The 19,768-nt window shown below is 33.1% G+C and overlaps 1 pseudogene across 1 annotated transcript in view; it reads left to right on the top strand.

The window, feature by feature from the left end:
- The window catches only part of LOC149223484 (ceramide synthase LOH2-like), a 70,572-nt pseudogene extending 52,736 nt beyond the window's left edge, over positions 1–17,836 (top strand). Inside the window, exons 2-6 of the transcript XR_016249682.1 lie at positions 5,712–5,911; positions 13,574–13,729; positions 17,119–17,303; positions 17,433–17,611; positions 17,817–17,836. The product of XR_016249682.1 is annotated as a ceramide synthase LOH2-like (transcript). The remainder of the gene's footprint in view (positions 1–5,711; positions 5,912–13,573; positions 13,730–17,118; positions 17,304–17,432; positions 17,612–17,816) is intronic.
- The last annotated feature ends 1,932 nt before the right edge of the window (positions 17,837–19,768 follow it).

Raw genomic sequence — 19,768 nt, 5'->3', positions numbered from 1 at the left:
TAGGAGTTGTGGTTAGAGCCTCTATCAAAGGATTGAAACATGGAGACCAAGGATTCAAGCACAGGCCTACATTTCCCCAAAACCACGAACTAGAGTTGAGGATCGGGTCCCTATCTTTAGAATTGACAAGCTCAACAACAAAAAATTCCATTGCACATGGGTGGATGAAAACATTTTGTTTCATCATTGGAATATAATATTTCTCTATCCAGGCGTGAATATTTGCAAGTTGTGGTCAATACCCAAAAAACTGACAAACTAAGTTACCAAATATGAGAAAATTTTCTTCCTCATCAGCCTCAGAGCCAAGGGGGATGGAAATGGAAGGGGCTTTAGGCACCAAAAGAGAAGAAAAGCGAGTTGAATACTGATGCGGCACTACTTCATTGAAGGAAACACTTCCTAAACATCTATTGATGAGATTGGGTGCCAACTAGTCATGAAGAGGCAAGTCTGAGGAGGCTGCAAGCCCAAAAGGGATTGGAGGTGTGGAGAATGACATGGAAAAATGTTGCTTTGAGAGTGTAGGGTAGAAGGGGAGAACAAACACCATAGTCGGATACAACTGTGAGTGGATTAGGCAACATAGGGGGATACAACACATATAGTTAGGGATAAACCCTAGCCACTACATATGGGAGGAGCTCCATCACAACTAAATTTGACGTTTCTATTAAGATGATCTTTTCACCATTGGAAAGTTCTTGATGTGTAGAACAATTTTGAGAGGCCACAAAATTTATTTGCAAGTTTTGAACCATTAAATTAGTGAGCAATTTTGAATCAACACATTGGAATAATATCATAAAGCATCTTTCTCTCTCCCTTCTTTTGTACATTATGTTATTTGCCATTGCCATATGTGTAAAATTTTGACAACATGCCTCCCCTACTACTAGAAGTACTTCCTCCAACAATTGATGTTCTTGAGCTACTTTGGTTTTGCAAACTAATATCAATCATATTCTTCTCATTATCCAAAGTTTATTTCATAAAACCAAACCCATTCTCCAAATTATTGACCTCAATAAAATTGTTCTCTTCTTTGGTGTTGTCTTGCTCCTTTTCAAAAGAATTTCTTGTAAGACTTGAATTTCTTGTTCTCTTTAATGCTTCCTATTGGAATCAGTTTTTGTTTTAATACCACTTATTCTAGGAAATAAAAACTAGAAATAAAACCAATATAATAATAAAAAAAACATTATAATGTCAAATAATTTTACTATGAAACAAGACACAAATTTTAGGAGGCACACATACTTAAGCTACAAAGTAATTGAGACAATCTCTTCCATACATCCCAATAACAATAAGTGCATCCTTACAACTATTTTGATGGTAAAAAAACATACTTGTTGATCCCTTTAAATATGGACATGATATATCTTTGATCTAGATGGCCATCTACAATTGTCTAAAAAATGATCCTAATACTAACAATTTTTAGGTATGGCTTTTTAACACATTTTTTCAGCGATTCTTATGTGTATTTTCAAGGAAACGATGGAAAATGATGAGGGACCAACTCAATCTTCTAATGTTCTTTTTATATCAGCTAAAAAAGACAAAAAATGGAGCAGATAGTGGAAAGCAATGATTTCACTAATGTTTCCATTTTTTGGACATCTTAGCATTCCTACTAAGCCATAATCATGTCAGGGTCAAGGTTGTTTCATTTTAGGGTTTTACCATAGGTATTTTGACATTGTTATAAAATTTAGTTTCAACTTCTTGTTATGGGCTTTTTGTAAGTGCAGTTTCATAGGTAGGAGGCTCCCTCCCTTCGATCCATTTAGAGCTAGTTCATTTATCTGCCTCTTGGTGCATGGTTTGTAGCACAATACTTTCTCATAGGTCTTGATGTTGGTTTGCTACTTAGGTGGGAGATCAAGAATAGGCTTTAAGCCTCATTGATATCTTGTTACTCTAACAAGATAGGGAAACCTAGAAGTGTGGGGTGATCCTCTTGTTTTTTTTAGGGGGAGTGAGGGTAAGAAAAAATTGAGCTAAGTGGAGAGTAGTTATTTCATGATGAAATCTACATATATATGGTTCTAATATTGAAATAAAGTGGAGAGGAAACCCCTTGAATCTTGATATAGGTAGTAGTAATGACCTCTAATAAGTCAATACTGAAAATGCGATACATTTCCATCTCAAGCTCTTGTAAGTGACACATTTGGGCAATCATGTGTTTTCGTGGGTTATGGAGGTCGATCTCCATTTAAAATATTTCAGGCAACCCCATAACCAACCAAGGGAGATCTTGAGTAAATGAATCTAGTGCCTTCATGTGTAGGATATGGATAATGAAGCCATAATTAAAATCCAAGAAGTGCTCAAGAGTGCACATTATAATTATAATTTGTATTTAAAAGATTAATGATAATGTGTTGTACAATGTCTTTATGACTTACGATAAGGTTTTGTAATGTTGTAGGTGTGTTTGAATGTATAAGCTTGAGTCTTAATATGATTTTGTTCTAACAATCGCTTGTTCGTTGTTGTGCAATGAGATACAATGACTATGCCATTAGCCTTGTGAATTACTTCTTTTGTAGTTGTCTTGGTTTTGGTCTTAGAAGGTTGCTTTAAAAAGATGTCTCAAGGCAAGGTATCTTGTTATTTTTTATTTTTTTATCTTGAATTTATTTCATTTCATCAATGGTTTCTCCATTATATTACTTTTCTATATTATACTACTCTATTCTATGTCATTATTATCTATTGTTTATTTTTTTCTAATTATGTTTGCTTGATGTAATGTTGCTAACTTGTTAGCCCACTGGGGGCAGTTCAACTGATGATCATCATGTTATAAAGTATTATGTAAATGATGATTTTAAAGGTTCAAATCCCCCACCAGTCAAACCAACAACTCAAATCCCCCATCAGTCAAACCAACAACTAAAAATGTCACTGAGTTATAAAGTATTAGGTAAATGATGATTTTAAAGGTTCAAATCCCATTAGTGAAACCAACGTAAATGATGATTTTAAAGGTTCAAATCCCCATCAGTGAAACCAACAACTAAAAATGTCATTGACCTGATTAAACCTATTTGAATAATAGTTTGATTTGCTATTTTTTTATCATATCTATAAAATTGTACATCATTTAAAAATTTCTAAAATCTTTAAAAAATATACTCACCATCCAACAATTACATATTTAACTCGAATTAAAAAAATATATAGAATAACTTTACCATACTTTTTTCATAATACTTCTTTCATAATACCTAATACAAATATATTTTATTATTTATTTTGATTATAAAAATATATTATAACGAAACAAGAACTCTCCTTTAACATTTACAAACACAAAATTGAACTAAATGGTTTATTACTAATTACTAACAGTCAGCATGATTGAGTTAACCAATAATGTTTTCCTAATGTAAAGAAAATAATATTACTCAAATCATATGGACCACAATATTATAAATTGTATAATTCCTTTATGCGCTTTATATTATTGTGCTTCATAAATTCGTTCCCTTGCCTATCGAACAACAAAGAATCCTATTCACAGGCTGAATGGTTTTTCATACATTCATCTTGTCTCCTTTATTATTCACAGGTTGAATAGTTTTCCATACATTCATCTTGTCTCGTTTATTTGGGAGTATCCTTGTTTCGATTATCAACGCATGTTTTCCATCAAAATTTTATTGAGGAATTTTTTGTTTTTTTCATTTGTAAAACGGTAACTTTATTGTTAAATCATTTGGAAAATATAATTAAATTTAGATATTACAAAGGCTGTGATTAGTGCTAAATTGTTAAGAGTCTTGTGAAACATGAAAACATCGAAAAAAATAAATCACAGAAGTGGACAAACCACGGAAATAATAGAAAGAATATAAACTAACAAGAATATATAATAATTACATTAAAGAAAACATATAAGATGCAAAAGGATATAACAAGTATTGATTATTAACAATAAATTTTAGTAATTGTTCAATCAAAACTCACGATCGAATACATAATATAAAATATTAAAGACAAGATACATGTGTTGTATGAGCGGGATGGGGGCAATTATAGTTGGTTTTCTCATAGGGTGTATATGGTATTGCTGAGGTTGGTTCCTTCTCACTCGTTCTTCTTCTTATTTAACTATCAAAGTAATTTTATTTATTAATAAGTTATTTTTTTAATTAGGTGCTTTGTTTATAACAAGTTTTTTAATCTTTATCGTTTAATCAGATACTTTTTTCATAACAGGTTATTTTGATCTCCACTGTTTTACTTAAATATCACTTATATTATTAAAAGAAAAGAAATGATCTTCACATTAATGAGTCTCTTGAGCTTTTTTGCCTCGATAAAGATGATAATAGAGGCCAACCATATTATTAAAACATAGTTAAGGTATTTATACATTTAACCTGGTAAGAGAGATAATACTAACATAACCACATAAATTAAACAATTAGTAAACATTAATTCATGATAATCATCAAAACACTTATTTTTATGATATATTTCATATTATTTAAAAAATCATAAAATTAACTAAATTATAATTTTATTTTAAATTATTATTATTAGTGTTATTAATTATGAAAATAATAAAGATATGAGTTAAATATATATATATACATTTAAGAAAACATGTAACAAGATTAACCATAAAGATTTATTCTCATTTTACTATTAAATTTTAACATGTAAATAAGGCTTGTTACAATATTATGGACCAACACTATGACTTATCAATACCACATTTCTAAAAAACTATAATTCATTTCATATAGTATTTAATCAATTTATTTAAAAATACACTTTTAAAATAAATCTCAACTTTAATATCACTATTATTAAAAATATTCTAAAAAATTATTATTAATTAAATACTTTTAAAAACCTTACTCCAAACTAAATACACTTATCAACATAATAATTCATAAAAATCCACAAATAAAAATCCATACATTTATAAAAAAAACAATTAACTGATTTCCGTTTTATATATATATATATATATATATATTTAAAAGTGTAATTCAATTACACTCATCACTGAAAGCTTTGCAAGGTTGATTAAATACTTGAAAGCAGAAGCTTTACAAAGTTGATTAAATACTGGATAACAAATTTCTGTAAAAATGATGCTATTCATTCCTATTCATTTCAGCAAATTTATATTAAATGTTGTTATACACTATGGGATAAAGTGATGTAATTTTTTTATAAATCGTTTATAACCCAGAAAAAAAGATAACTTAGGTAATAAATATGCACTTTATACACTCTTAAATAAATATAAAAATAAAATGTAATACGTTGTTAAAAATCAATTTACAACCCATGGTTAGGAATCAATCTACATTAATAAAATAGCTCCAAATTATTTTTTAAAAATTATGAAAACAGCATATAGAAATCAATCCTTTCTTAAAAAAATTCTTTGATTCCCATGAAAAAGATTACCTCCCCCTCTTGGAATTAATTATAGATGGCCATATACTTTTTGGGCTTGATCTCCAACTAGTACACAGAATATGGAAAATAGCTATATCATTTGTGTATTAAAATTATTCCATATTATAAAATACGGAATTTGGCATATTTGTTTCTTACGAGAGGATAATCTTCTATAATGATGCAGTAGTGGTTTGAAGTGGACTTGCACTTAATGTTTATGTGTACATTGTAACATAGCTATTTACTAAAATAGTTTCTATCATGTTTTCCAGAAGCTTGCCATCTGGCTTTTAAACAGGGAAACTGTTGCAAAGGAAATTCAACCAGAGAAGATTACAAAATGCACGGAATCAATCTGGGAGTTGACATATTATACAGCTGTACAAATTTATATTTTCATTATTCTCTACGAGGAGCCTTGGTTTGGTGATAGAAAACAATGGTTTAAAGGATGGCCAGATCAAACTATCAAGTAAGTGTTGTATTTCTCTAAATTGGATTCTGCTTTTCAAGTAAGTATGATATATTGGATACTGATTTTCTTTAAATTCATTCATATGTTTCTGGATATTATATTGGTTGATTAATGAAATGTATGGATGATAAATACAAAAATAACCCACTTTTAAATAAGTTAAATTGGCAAATGGATGAATTCACTGGTCTAAGTGGAAGATACTGGATTCATGAAAAATCTGTGTTACTGATGATGAATTTGATGGTATACACACTGATTATTAATTGAATCATAAACATTAATTTCTCATATTAGTTGAATTAAAAACATTAATTTCTCATATTAGTTGAATTAAAAACATTAATTTCTCATTCAACAATATATAGGAAACCCTCCATGATAAGACCATGGTACTTGTATTACATTTAGTGTAGAGTCCCAAGGCAATTATTTTTCAAATGATGTTTTTTTTTAAGTAACACTTTATAGAGAGAAGTACCCTTGGGAACTTGGCTAATATCCTTTTCCTTGCCAAACCAACATAGAAAACAATATGTACCTTGCAGCCACACATTAAACATTGTACAGGTTGGGATATATACTGTTGAATCTAGAAGGACAATGAAGATGATTGTGGAAACCCAGTAAACTATTCAGAAGATTTGGTCTTAAAAAGAGAGATCTTTTGTCACCTCATAGGTCCCACTATTGATGATTTGATTGGCCACATTTTCCAGTGTATGATAGTCTTTGAAGTGGAGTGCACTACCCTAGTTGTCGCTTAGAAAACCATGAATAGATTTGGTCTTACAAAGAGACATCTTCTGTCACCTCCTAGGTCCCACTATTGATGATTTGATTGGCCACATTTTCCAGTGTATGATAGTCTTTGAAGTGCAGTGCACTACCCAGTTGTCGCTTAGAAAACCATGAGTACCAACTCGTCGAGTATATGTGACAACCTTAGGAGATCTCCCTCGTAGGAGAAACCACATGTGGATATCGGCGGGAAGAATGCAAGTTTCAAATCTATTAAAGTTAGTAACATCACATTGAGGGGATAAAGGACTTTGGTTAATAATAATAAGATAATCTCTAACGAAGGTTTTAATACCTTTCAACTCCGTGACAAGGATTCTAGTGTACCTTTGGATTTGGGAAAAGGTGCTTCTAATAATAAAGATTTAACTTGTCCATTGTGTAAGGCTTTGGAAAACCCTATTGGCTTGATTGGAAACACCCTTAACACTTTGCTTTTGGAAGGTAGCTTTGAAAAGAAGTTGATCTCTGCTTGGAAAAGGCAAAAGAAAACCCTCAAATAAAAAAGGGGCAATACCTCACTAGTTGTGGGCAGGACATCGACCTAGGAGATATAATGGTGCTCGATGGAAAATCTTTATTTAGAAATTTCATGGGTCGACGAATTTTGATGGAAACTCCAGGACATTGGATCAATGTGAATTAGTTGTTTATTCTAGGATATACATTAGGCTATCATAGCGTAGCACATGACTAGTTGGGTTTTGCCTTCAAAGAAAAGATAGATGTTGAGAAGATTCTTAAAGGTTTGTGGTTATGGGACTTTTCCTTTCTCTCCATTAAGCCTTTGTTTCCTTTATTAAATCCAACGGACTCAATTATGGAAAAATTTTCAATATAGATCAAGCTCCCGAGACTACCACTTGAATGGTGAACTATTTGGGGTTTAACTACCATTGCGAATGTTGCCAAAAAAATCTAGCAGGCCTAGTGCAACACTGCAAAGCTTCACTAAGCATAACCAAACCTTAAGGCAATGAGAGAATTTGTTTTCATTGTCACCTCAACAACCTTTCTCCTTCTTTTTAGTGTTATTTGACCACAATGGAGGCTTCCCTAAATTCTCACCTAAAGGATATTCAAAGAGAATGGAACAAGGTGAATGGTACGAGGTCTACTAATTGGGATATGGTATTAATGAACTAGAAGGCGCAAATTTTCAATGCCAAAGTTCAGGTACTCTATTCTTAGAGAAATTAAAGGGTTGTTATAAGTTAGGGTTTTGTATATTTTCAATGATAGGGCACGTGACATCATATAACAACCTAAAGAAAAAGTATTTCAATGGTCAATCAATAAAGGAGGAAATACCTTCAGACAAATACCAAGGATTTAGGGGTTTTAATGGAGTTTTATGGTTGAAATTAGTAAATAAGTGATGACATCAACCCTAAAGAGAAGGGTTTAACATGCAACAATTCTAGAATTTTCTTTTGTATTATATATTAATGTATTTCCGATTTTAAGAATGATAAAACATGAAACACAATCTACTTTTTAACAATTTTCCACATAAAACCCTAGCCCTAACCATAGGTGTATAGGAAAAAGAAAGGAGGAGAAATTTAGTAATAAAGAAGGTTTACCAACACTTCTATGACTATTGACTTGTCCTAAATGGGCTTGATGAAGTCTTCTAAGGTAAAGGTCAATGAGGAGGATATTGTTGGAGTAAGGGGATGACTAGGGCATCTAAAAGTCATGTGCAAGCTCTCCAATGTCATCTCAAAGATAACCAATCATCATCCGAGCTCTAGAGTAGGAAACACCCATAAAACAGTGTCAAGGTCAAGATGTGGGCATCCTGGGTCCATCTAGCCACATTATTAATAAACACCACACTAAAACATCAATGGTTGAGTGTTTTAGCATCTGCGACATGAGTGTCAAGTACCATGTAGAATTATCTCATATCCCAACACTCATCTATGGAGGGGAGAGACCACATCATCAAGGTCAGAACTACTCTCTAGAGGGGTAACACTACATGATCAAGGTAAAAAATGATTTCTAGATGAGATACAATGATGTCTTTACTGTTGCTGAATGGGATCAAGACCAACTCTCAAGGGTTCTTTACTGTTGTGATAACGCCAACTGACAAAAACTTCTCAACATCAAGTAAAATCAATAATAATTAGTGACAATAAATATTAATTCATCATAGTGGACCATATATAATGTTAGGGGCACAAGAAACTTCACACAAAACTCACCTTCAAAATTCTAACTAGATCATACATCCAAACAAATTACCCTACTTATATTAGGGAGGATCAGGTAAACAACCCTATTAGGTGTTTTTGGCCTCCAAGGGGAGTGACATGTCCCAGGTTAGCCCACCAATCCATAGGTGTGTGATATAATGATAGATACAGAGTGGGAAGGACATCAAGGTAGGTATCACAACCATGTGACCAGCTAATGGGGGTCCAACATCTTGAGTTTATAGATGTAGGAGGGAGCACTTGTAGTGGTATGAGTTATCCCTTTCCTCATCTTGCTTTTTCCACCCCTTTGGTGTGCTTTTTTATTTATGATTTATCGTTATTAGATGCATAGCTTAGGAGCCTAAGCTTGTTTTTTGTATTTTCCAATACCCCCTTCAGATGAGGTGGTTTATCACTCATTAGGGTTGGGACTTTCAAGAATTCCTTTCTTTAGATGTAGCTTTAAATGCTTGAGGAACTAGGTGATGGATAATGAGGGGGGTAAAGCACATGCAAGACTTTTCCCCATGCACTAAATGCATGTCCCGACCGTCTTCTGCATTTTTTTATTTTTATTTTATTTGGGATTTCTTATGCTTTTACCTTTCTTTTAGTTGCATCAACCTCTAGGGCCAATATTATGGGCTCAAACTCAAGGATGTGGATGAAGGGTGCTAATCCCAATGACCATCGACCTGAAGAATGGAAATGAATAATAGGGAGAGATGGAAAACGTAAAATATGGATTTCCTTGGACAAGCTACATCAATCATTGCTTCCCCAATCGTGCCCTTCCAAAACCTTAAGGCCTCACAGGAGGTCCCACTTGATTAGATTTAAAGACTAACCTCCCAGGTGAAGTAAGGGAACAAGAATACAATTGAGATGAGTCAATATCTAGTTTTTCCCCGCGATCCACATTAATATTCTCATAACATTAAATGAAAGTACACGATTGCCAGATGGTTAAAGTACCTACCAATAGATGAGCCAACTTCCTTTAAGAAGAAATGCCAAAAGGGAGAGAAATTTTACTGGTGCAATAGGTGGAGGATCACAACATCATGTTATGTGTTGAATCATATATGGTTGTTGGCTCGCTGGTTGTCTAAAGAGGAGAAAAAGTTTCTCCAATGGGTTACCTAGTTTTGGTGGGTAATAGGGAATAATATAGGTAAGACCTTGGTGGTGGACAATATCTTTTTAATGACTTCCCATTGTTTCATTACTCAAATCCTAGTAGAGTTAGATGTTCGCAATGTTCTCTTTGAATCCATTGATTTGGTGGTGGGGGATTGAAAATGTGTACAAACTCTAAATTATATAAATGTGTCCTTTCGTTGTGCTAAATTCCATTTGATTGGGCACATATTTTGAAAATAATGGTTTCCCGTTGTGTAAAGGAAACAGGTCCGAAAAGAAGTTAAACGTCCTAGAAATTCTATGGATCCTGCTATTAGAAATGGTGTTGACCAAGAATCTCTTCAGATCACTAATCCACTTTCTGAAATTCCTCTGTATATGGTTTCAGGGAAGTCATCATTATTTGATCCATTAATCAAGCCTATTAAAGGTGATAGGTATGGTGTGCAAAGTTTCACAATTCATGTTAGAGGTTTCTTTGTAGAAGTGAAAAAGGCTTCAAACTAGTTTGATAATGCTAACTTGGAATCCTTGGGCAAGCATATAACATAGAATGGTAAGCTAAAATATCTTTCTTCTATATCATCCATTGTTTCTCACTCATTGGATGAAATTAGTTTTTTCTTAAAGGATTTTGGAGATTTAGGTACTAGGGTTATGGGAGTGGATCTTAAGCCCTTGGGGTGTGGCCCTGAGTCATTTCCTCTTCCTTATCTTGTTCGCAATGACAAGGTTGGAGTGTATTCTGGAAACCCTCCCTCATAAATATACAAAAGGATCTATCTTTGTTTAGAACTTTGTAGGGTCCCTTTCCTCTATCTTCGGGGGTCGAGGTGGAAGACCTTATGATTTTTGGCTTCGTAAGCATTGTGTTACATGATATCTTTAGGGATGAATGAATTTTAGGAGGGTACCCTACGTTACCTAGCGCTGGAAGGAAGTCGAAGTTAAGACATGCTCCAAAAAGAGCATCGAGAGAAGCCAAACAAGGGCATCAATCCATAATCATTGGGGCCTTGCATTGTTCCTCAATGAAGATCATATCCCTAAAAGCTAGGGGGCTTGGGAGCCAAGCCAAAAGAGTGCCTCTAAAACATCTTATTGCTTAATTTGATCTAGACTTGATTTTGGTGTAGGAAACAATGGGGAATGGAGGGCCCTTATGTGCAGCCCTAAAGACCTTGTTAAAAGGATGGGATTTCCTTGCGTTGGATTCAGGTGGTAACTCAAGATGGATCCTCACTGGTTGGAAGGAAATTATTCGACAAATTAACTCCTTTTTCGCATTTTTTCAGGTTTATTTATAAAAGTTGAAAGCAAAATCTTGGGGAAGGTCTTTAGCATCCTCAATGTCTATGGTCCCTACGAAGGTTAAAATTTTTCTTGGGATTTTTTTTTGAATTCTTCTTACCTCATGGTGCATAATATTATAATGGGGGGAGAATTAAGTTCTACTATTCATAAGGACAAGCTTCATAGCTGCTTTGGAAATGGCTAGTTTGGTGGACGTTGCTCCAGTAGAAATTAGATCTTCGGTAAATAATAGAGTAGGAGCAGTAGTAGTTTCCAGGAGATTGGACAAGTTTTTGTGCAATGAAAACTTATGCAGTCGGGTTGGAAGATACATGTTTCTCAGATCACTTTCCTATTTATTTAGAAGTGGAAAAAAATGTGGACAAACCAAAGACGTTCTTTAATCTTAATCCCATCCTGGCCAGATGAGGAAGAATTTAAGGAAATGGTTGTTTCCCTATGGAAATGTTATGATCCCTCTTGTAGGGAGTCTACAAATTTTCAGTTTTTCTTTAAAATTGATTAAGGAATTTAAACCTTATGATCCCACCTGTAGGGAGTCTACGTGTTCTCAGTTTTTCTTTAAAACTGATTAAGGAACTGGTTTCAGAGTCGTTAACAACTAAGCACAGACAACAGGGAGCGCTTCTGGAAGAGATTGATGGAAAACTAGATGTGATTCTTCATGGTTCTGTAGTTTGTCTCAAGGATGAAGTCAGTATGCAGGAGTTGAAGTCTTTGAAAGTCTAAAAAGCGAAGTTGCTTTTGTAGGAAGAGGAGTGATGCATCAAAATCCGTGCAACTTGGATAGAATGCGGTGATCAAAACACAAAATATTTTCATTTTTTTTGCTAACTGAAGGACTAAAAATACAATTTGGGAGTTGCTTGATGAAGATAAAAGAGAAGCGAAATCTTTTCAGCAGTTATTTGAGCTGGGAGTGTGTCACTTTGGCAGTATTTATAAGGAGCTTAAGCATTTACCACTTGGAGAAATAATGACCATGATTAGCAAATATCCCAGTTTAGTAGAGGAAGAGGAAAATGCGGTGGGAGAAATAATGACCATGATTAGCAAATATCCCAGTTTAGTAGACGAAGAGGAAAATGCGGTGGTGTTTAAGGAGGTCTCAAAAGATGAGTTACTTTCACTTCTCCATACCTTCTGGAAGGATAGAAGTCCAATTCCAGATGGTTGGATTATTGAATTCTTCCTCGCTTTCTTTGTCACTTTATGAGAGGACCTTATGCAGGTGGTTGAGGAGGTACAAGTGGAGGGGAGAGTTCCAAGCAATATCAAATTTAACTTTCTTGCTTTGATTCTTAATTTTGATCACCTTGAGACTTAAAGTGAATTCCTTTATGTTGTATGGTTTACAAAATTATTTTAAAGGTGTATGCAGTGAGAATCAAACCAAGGACTATCTCTACGGAACAATTTGGTTTTCTTGAATGAAGGAATATTCATGAGGTGGTTGGGGCTTCTCAATAAACTTTGAACAATGTAAGTTACATTGTACTCCTTCTATTATTAAAATTGACTTGAATCTAAAGCCTTTGGTCAAGTCTCCTGGACCTCATTGTATTTAATGTTACTTCAGATTGGTTCGTCATTAAGAAGTGTTAGATGGATGTTGGGTTGCATTTCGTTAGTTGAGATGGCAGTTCTAACTAACAGCTCTGCCTTTCTTTAATTTAAGCCTTCAGGGGATTTACGGTAAGGATGTTCTTTATCCCCGTACTTATTTCTCTTAGTTGCTGAAGGGCTAAGCAGATCACTCTTGAATGCAAAGTCTCGAAGGTAAGTAAGATGTATATAGGTTGGTAAGAGGATAAGCCTCACCCATCTCCTTCTCCTTTTGGTTGATGATATTCTGATTTTTATGTTGTTTTTTTAATCAGATTGGGAAATTTGGCTAAATCTTTATTGCTTAGGCTGTGATATAGAGCTAAATAGGCAGAAATCTCCAGCCCATGCTTATTCCTCGGAGGAGCAACTTCTGGCATAGCTGGACACGATACTTACCTTGTGGCAAGGGGAATTTGGAAGAAGACATAAAGTATATTAGTCTCGTATGATTATCCTCAAATTGGATTTACTTGCTGTTCTAGCTAATCAATTCAGGAGACACAGCTATGCACATTGGACTTTTCTTCACAGGGAGTGTAGAATATGGTGGATTTCTCTTACGTAGGTTCTGTCTTATTTGCAGGTTTCCACTGAAGATTTTCTACATATGCCAGTGTGGATTTCATATTTACAGTATTCCTGCACTTCTCATGCGGCAAGCTCGAAGGAAAGACTTTACTGTCATGATGTCGCATCATGTGATTACAGTGCTCTTGATTGTATATTCATACATTACACGGTATACATTTTAACAGGTCTATTTAACTTTTCAGTATTATTAAAAAGAAAAGTAAGTTAATGTTTTTGTTGGGTATATATAGATATAATTTTGTTACAATAAAATCTCACTCCTAAATATTTTAGTTTTTAAACGGTAATAAAATATGCCAATATCTTTATAAAATAATATAAATTATTCTAACTCTGGACTGCATTTCACAGGAGTAATTATTATTTCTAACTGCATTTCACAGGAGTAATTATTATTTCTAACGAAATTATTTATAAAATGACAAATTGCCAAGAAAAATTTTACTCCTAAAACTTTCCCTCTAAAATGAAATTAGAAAACAAATCACATCCACCATTGCAGAACAAGCCACATCCCAAATAAAATTACAAAAGAAATCACATCCAAAACAAATCATATCCACCATTGCAGAACAAGCCACATCTAAAATTGCATGGGTAAACACCTGTAACTGCGAACCCTCGCCACCTCCCTCCGTTAATATTTAGCGATGCACGCATGAGACCAGTGTGGCTGTCAAAGGCACTGGAGCCTGACAAACTCACACTTAGTGATCCATCCATGAGACAAGTGTGGTTGTCAAAGGCACTGGAACCTGACAAGTCAAGTGTGGTTGTCAAAGGCACTGGAACCTGACAAGCTCAACAAGTAGAAAAATGAGGGACCCACTGCACATAACAAAACAAAAGTGGGACATCCTAGAATGTCTCCTCAGAGTTTTGTTTTATTGTTATTGTCCATTTGCACAGAGTCCTTCTCTAACTTCCCGTGAAGGTTCTAGAACGACACCAAGCTTGAACCTACAGGTTTTCTCCTCTATGCACGACTGTTAAAGTAGGGTTCCTCCTTAACCATAGGATTGAGGCAATAGAAAGATCTTTTCTATCTCTATAAAATCTAACCCGTTTGAGTTTCTGACACTGGCAGGATAGAGAAGGCAAGAGCTAACGGGCATGGGCATTAAATGTCTGGCTACATGTGTCCTCTGATAGTTTAACATACATGTGTTTATTTTTTATTTATCTATCACCACGCGGGTGTGCGCTAAACAGCTATAGGAGACGCATATAGCCGGGCATTTAATGCCCAATGGTATGCCCATTAACTCTTGCCAGATAGAGAATACTGCAGTGGGGAATAACCTAGGCCCACTTTCTAGAATCTTCCAGTAAAAGTGAGCTATCACAAGCTTATTATTACACGCTGAAATTTGGAGATTTATCTTAAAAGTATAAAAATTTGGCAAATTTTACTGCCTTTTAATGTGCAAGTTATTTGGCTATATTTTTGAATATATTTTGATTTTTCTAATGATTTTGTATAAATCTCTGTAAAAAATTAGAAATAAATGAAAATTAATAAAAACATTTAAAATAAATAATATAGAAAACTTATTCAGTGCATACTTTATCTATGTTCCATGTTTCGGAGGTCCCCATCTCTTCCATTTGAAAACCTTGTTATCATCATTCATGTTTTTGCCACTTATATTCACCTGTGTTCCTGTTGATGCATATTTGGTTCATTTAGAAGTCAATATTCTCAACTTTACAACCCCCAATATTCTAATATTTGCAGCGATATTTTCCCTAACATTGATATATATATATAAAATCAACGATCCCAAGTTGATGAGGATTATGCAAGTTGCACAATTTACTTACATCATATGATACTCGGCATGTAATTTACTATTTAACATTGTCAATAATGCATGAAATTTATATCTACAATGTTAGAAGTCGATATCGTGGAAAAGGTTACTTTCAGCGATTTCCAAATTAAATCTTCTGCTGTGCATAGCATGCAGAGATTGAGGTGGTGGCAGTGGTCATGCCAGTGAAGGGTTGACTGAAATTCAGACACTACATAGAAAAGTTCCTTTAAGTGATTTTGTATTAAATCTTCTTCTTTGCATTACATGTAAATGATTTTGTGTTAAATCTTCTCCTTTGCATTACATGTAGAGGTTGATGTGGTGACAGTGGCCATGCTGGTGAAGCCGTCAGTGAAACTCAAACACCAAATAGAAAAGGTTTGCTATGGAAGGACTTTTGACAAGTTTCCTGCCTTGCAGCTCCCCTTATTTTGAGATGGAGAATGATAGGTTTTAATTTAATATTTGTGTTTTAAGTATTATTAATATAATTATATTTGGTAGGACTTTCCTATTTTTGAGTTTACATGTCTATTATTCACCTCGCTATAAGGGAGGGTAGCCCAAGATTAGAACTAGTTCCCAGTGAAACTCAAACACCACATAGAAAAGGTTTGCCTTACAGCTCCCCTTATTTTGAGATGGAGAATGATAGGTTTTTAATTTAATATTTTTGCTTTAAGTATTATTAATATAATTATATTTGGTAGGACTCCGGTTAGGTGAGACTTCATTCCACTGCCATCGCCACTTGAGCTACCCCATGCCAACCATTTAAAATAAACTTATTATTAACTTAAAAAATGAATATAAGTGTTAAACATATATACATTTAAAATAAATATATAATGAAATTGGTTCCATTTTATTATAGAGATTCTTAATCTTTAAATGGTTTTGTTAGTATCATTATTTATGAATAACACTTCCAAAAAGCTATAGTCTTTTCATATAACAATCGTTATATTTTTTAAATTAATGAATTTAATTAAAAGGGAAAAATTACATAATTATTTCGGAAATAAATTTCAGTCTTTGATTTGTGTATATCACTGAGAATATTCTAAAATATTCTATTGAAATTAAATTCCTGCCACTCTAGTAATAATTATTGATAATTAAATTAAAATTAACCCTATTCCAAAATAAATATGTCTAACAACATAATGATATTTCCTTTTAAACTTAATATTTAACCATTTTTTATAAGCTCCTTATATAAATAAATGATTTAACTTTTAATTATAGAAATAAATAATCAAATATTTTTTTTTGTTTATATCTGCATCTCTTTATGGAAATGTTGATTTTAAATACCATATAGGTTACAAGATTTAGTTTTAAATCCTTTTGTTCTCAGTATTAGGAAGCCTTCTATCCTAACCGTTGATTTTAATTTTTATATAGGTCAGAGACTCAGAAGATTTAGTTTTAAATCTTTTTGTTCTCTGTATGAGGAAATGTTCTTTGTAAACAGGGGTGTTGATTCAATGATCAAGTATTTTCTCATTTTTTTTTTAATTGTAAACTCCCCTAACCATATAACCAATCAAAAATGAAAATCTAGAAAAAGGTCAATGAGATGAACCCTTGCTTTTAATAATGAAAGGTGGGATGAAATATGGAACTTAATCTCCAAATGAAAATTACTTTTCTGATATTTAAGTATTTTAATGCTTATTCTTCGATAGAAGTCACTCTTCTTTATGTATTAATCCAGGTTTTTCCGCATCGGATCTATTATTTTTGCCTTGCATGACACAAGTGATCTCTTATTGGAAACAACGAAGCTCTTTCAGCATGGTGGCAAGGATTTTGCAGCTGTAATGAGCTTTGTGCTTTTTTCCTTTCATGGTTTTTGCTCCGCTTGATATATTACCCATTCCGGATCCTCCGGAGTTTAAGGTTTTCTGATATCCTTTCTCAAATTTTCAGTTCATGAGGTTTTACTGTTATTTTGAAGGTCAAATGTGTGCTACTTCATTGAATATAAAATAATACTTACACTACGGGTTTTCCAATTTTCTCTTGCAGTTATGATGGTATTCAGTGCCTAGATCTCCCAGACCCCTATCACATATGGATCTATTATGTATTTAATACGCTGCTTTTGACTCTCCTCGTGTTTCATATGTATTGGTGGAATCTTATATGTTCCATGGTTTTGAGGCAGTTGGAAAATAAAGCTACAATTTATGAGGACATCAGATCAGGTAAGTGGGTAGATTCCTTTTTCTCCACCATCAGATGAATGCCATCATTGCTTTGTTTAGCTGCCACATACTCCTTTTTTTCACAAGTGTTTTCCGTTAATTAACTCTCTCAAGGGAGGAGATCTTCATGTTTCCCTTGATAATTAAGTACTGTCTCATAATTCTGGCTAAGAAAAAATAGTTTTTCTGGCCTTCACAATTCCAGGTTCTGAAGACGAGCAGTAGCTAAAGCACGAATATTATGGGCATGTTTGGAAAAGGTACTCTGGTTTTTCAGGCTGATACAAGATCCCAAAGAACATAGAATTCTTAGTTTAGGGATTATTGCTGACTCAGTTGTATATTGTGAACACTGAAAGATCTCAAATTGTTGTGTTTTTGCACTTGAATAGACGGGTAACATCCACTTACAGTGTCGGTTGGAAATAGGCTTTATGTGTTTAATGTCCACTATTTATGAGTTCATTAACGCGCTGTTTATTGAAAACAGAAGTTGTATTTAGTGTGATTTTTTCGAAGTTTTTTTCGTGGATTTCTGGTATATTTTTCCAGTTTAATTTATTTAAAATCTTCCAAGAATTCATTGAAATCACAAGATTGATGGGTAAATCTTGCACAATAGAAGTGCCTTAGAGGTTTTTAATATTGCTGAATCCATATATACAATGAAAAAAATATTTTAAATAATATAAATCAAAATTTCACCTCAAATATTTCCTTCAAAACAAATAAATTAAAAAAAAACAAAGAAAAATACATCTGAATGATTCACATCAATCATTTGTTTGTATGAGTGTATTTTCAATTTTTTTGAATAACAGATACTACATTATATTATTCACCCAAAAAAAACTTGAAACCAAAACATCAAAGACCAAAATCCTCACTGACACCAGCATCACCGATCGAGATGTCTCCCTAAATGCAGTTCCAAGTTACCTCCAAGCATCTCTTCCACATACAAGAATTAGTTGTTAATAGTGCTCCAGCATTCATACTTATTTCTCTTCATTCTGCAATTTTATTACTAGTAAATTCGTTGATTCTTGATCACCTCTTTGATAAAAGATCTTACAACACGTCAACACGATATTGGTCAATGTAACAAGCATAAATTTGCTAATTTTGAATCTCATTGCGATGAATTGAAATTACATTAAATTAATTAGGGTAAAGTTACACTTATTACATAAATTAATTAGTGTAAAGTTACATTTATTAGAATAAACATGTCTCTCAAATGAGTCTGATTGAATAACTAATTCTATCACTGCATCATATATTCATTAATATATATTTTGTCTTGTATATTTATAGGGGTTCATTTGCATTGTTTTGCTTAGGATAGGTGAATTAAACGCCATGGATTTAGATGATGGGTTTTTGGTAAATTATTTTTTAGGTTATTAAATGAGATATTTTGATCGGTTTTGTTTATATTTATAATTAAATATTTAATGTTAACAATTAAGTAATGTGTTTTTTATTATTTATGGTTTATGTTCGGTAAGAAGTCAAATATTATTTAATGTGTAGAAGTTTAATATTGAGATAATGATATATTATAATAAGATGTCATTACTAATGATAATTTTTACTTTTATTTTTACATGATGTGAATTAGTATATAATATTTATGAAGAGAAACTTGATGTATAGCACATGTATGATTTTAGTTATTTTGAGTAAGTTATATATTTGGTAATCAAATGAAGTCTTGTGAAGCCCCCTTTCAAGACAAGGACCAACACTAATCACTTCTTCTTGGTAAGATGAGCTTTTAGGGCCTTTCTATATCATTGATAACATTCTTGTTATTCTTCTTGTTAAGATGAGCTCTTAGGGCCTTTTTATATCACTCATAACCTTCTTGTTATTTTGCTATCGACCATAGAATAATTATGGGTGAGGATGATTTGATAAATGAGATTTATGATTGAATACATGTTATAACTTGAATATATTCTTGTTATGATGTGAGTGAGAGATTGGTAGGTAGGAATGTTGCTCGAAGGGATTGAAGAGTAAGTTCAATGATAGATCTATTAGGAGCCCACACCTATAAAATATTTTAATAAAAGTACCATGATATGGTTGTGGGCTAGGGTATAAAACAATTACTAATTTTATACCATGTTGTTATTACTTTTTCCATAA

Source organism: Pinus tabuliformis, chromosome Q (genome assembly GCF_031772625.1).
Source record: "Pinus tabuliformis cultivar Carrire ecotype Pingquan chromosome Q, CPIR1, whole genome shotgun sequence".
NCBI lineage: Eukaryota > Viridiplantae > Streptophyta > Pinopsida > Pinales > Pinaceae > Pinus > Pinus tabuliformis.
This window is presented reverse-complemented; position numbering and strand designations above follow the sequence as displayed.